Source organism: Octopus bimaculoides, chromosome 20 (genome assembly GCF_001194135.2).
Source record: "Octopus bimaculoides isolate UCB-OBI-ISO-001 chromosome 20, ASM119413v2, whole genome shotgun sequence".
NCBI classification, from domain to species: domain Eukaryota; kingdom Metazoa; phylum Mollusca; class Cephalopoda; order Octopoda; family Octopodidae; genus Octopus; species Octopus bimaculoides.
Genome location: NC_069000.1, coordinates 14,637,705 through 14,640,032, shown reverse-complemented (window position 1 = coordinate 14,640,032; position 2,328 = coordinate 14,637,705). Strand labels below are relative to the sequence as shown.

At 38.3% G+C, this 2,328-nt stretch overlaps 1 protein-coding gene across 6 annotated transcripts in view; it reads right to left on the bottom strand.

Moving 5' to 3' along the window:
* LOC106872148 (monocarboxylate transporter 12) overlaps window positions 1-2,328 on the bottom strand; it is a 40,558-nt gene that overhangs the window by 9,809 nt on the left and 28,421 nt on the right. The gene's annotated exons all lie outside the window — the stretch shown is intronic.

The window sequence follows — 2,328 nt, the reverse complement described above, 5'->3', positions numbered from 1 at the left end:
CTCTCTCTCTCTCTCTCTCTCCTTCTCACAGAAAGTAATTCATTTTTGTTTCTTGTTGAGTATGGTCTCAGTCAGCCATACATAAGGTAGCTGGAATTAACCATTTTGCCTTCAGATTTCTCTGTCAAATATAATGCCGGTCCACATTATTTTCAATTAATCATGCATTATGTGTAGCTTTGAAATTTCGATGAAATGATTGCTTATTTTCAGAAGGTTGTAGAATGGTTGTGAAATGAGTGTGTATATTTTTAGAATGACATTGTAGAGTAGGTGTGAGAGGTTGGATGTCATTAATTTTAACATAAAACAAGTAGAATATTTGGGCTGGATATACTCTTTTACTCTTTTACTTGTTTCAGTCATTTGACTGCGGCCATGCTGGAGCACTGCCGTTTAGTTGAGCAAATCGACCCCAGGACTTATTCTTTGGAAGCCTAGTACTTATTCTATCGATCTCTTTTGCCGAACCGCTAAGTTACGGGGACGTAAACACACCAGCATCGGTTGTCATGCGATGTTGAGGGGACAAACACAGACACAAACATATACACATACATATATACATATATACGACAGGCTTCTTTCAGTTTCCGTCTACTAAATCCGCTCACAAGGCTTTGGTCGGCCCTAGGCTATAGTAGAAGACACTTGCCCAAGGTGCCACGCAGTGGGACTGAACCCGGAACCATGTATTGATAAGCAAGCTATTTACCACACAACCACTCCTGCGCCTATGGTCAATTTAAATGTTAAAGGATTAATCAATCAAACATTTGAGTGTAACTCATAAGTCCAACTCACGCTGAGTATAAGGTGTCTCAGTACAGTTTGATAGGGTATGAGACATTTTGGTGAAGCCATTTTGGTGCTGCCTATTCAGTATTTCTGATTTGATGTTGACCTATTTGACATGAAATGTTTGACCTATTTGACATGAAATGTTTGACCTATTTGACATGAAATGTTTGACCTATTTGACATGAAATGTTTGACCTATTTGACATGAAATGTTTCGAGGTTTCTCTCATTTTAATGACTTTCACATTCTTACCCCTTCTCTCTGTTCATGTGTGTGTTAACACTCAGTTATGTTTGTGTGAATGTGTAATCTCTCTCTCTCTCTCTCTCCCCAATTTTCTCTTGCTCAGTAAATTTCTGCATGTCTGTGTGTGTGTGTGTGTGTGTGTGACTGTGTGTGTGTATGTGGGTGTGTGTGTATGTGGGTGTGTGTGTATGTGTGTATTTGCCTCTATGATTGTGTGTATCTGTAATCTCTGTCTCTCTGTCTCTCTCTCTCTCTCTCACTCTCTCTTGCTCAGTATATTTCTGCACATGTGTGTGTGTGTGTGCGTGTGTGTTTGCCTCTATGTTTGTGTGTATGTGTAATCTTCCTCTCTTCTCCCCCACACTCTCTCATTCACTCTCATGTTCAGTATATTTCTGCACGTGTGTGTGTGTGTGTGTGTGTGTGTGTGTGTGTGTGTGTATGCTTGCCTCTGTTTGTGTGTATGTGTAATTTCTCTCTCCCCACCTCTCTCACTCACTCACTCTCTACCAGTATATTTCTGCATATGTGTGTGTATGTGTGTGTGTGTGTGTGTTGTGTGTGTGTGTGTGTGTGTGTGTTTGCCTCCGTGTATGTGTAATGTGTAATTTGCCTCTACGTAATGTGTAATGTGTAATCTCTTGCAGCATAATCTGTTTTCAGCTTGGGTTCTACAGCTGGATGCCTTTCCTGATATTAAATAATAATAACAACAACAACTTTAGGTAAATCAAAGTTATAAACTAAGGATAAATTAAACCTATCTGGGTTGTATGTAGGGATTTAGACAGCATATATGAAATATTCTCAAAGAATTAATATTTCTACCCATCAATTGTTTTATTAGAGAAGTGTTGTTTTATTGGGGAAGTGTTGTTTTAAATCTTCTTTACCTCAAAACTCAGTTCTTCCTTGAAAGATATACAAGGTCATAAACAGCTGGAGCTTTCTCAGTTGCAATTAATAAAGATTACGAGGTTATTAAATAATTAAAGGTGTCAGGTGAGATATAGACTTATCTGCCAAAAGACATTGGTTCCTTCTCTGTAGACTATGTGGTCAAGGAATTTGTTTTGGAACCACACGGTTTCTTATTCATTCACTTAGCATGTGGTATCTTGACACAGTGTTTTCTACTATAGCGTGAGGTTGACCAATGCTCCTTGAGTGAAATTTGGTAGACAAAAAACTCTCTCTTATTCCATGCACACACACACACACACACACACACACACACACACATGTATGCATATATATATATATATATATATATATATATA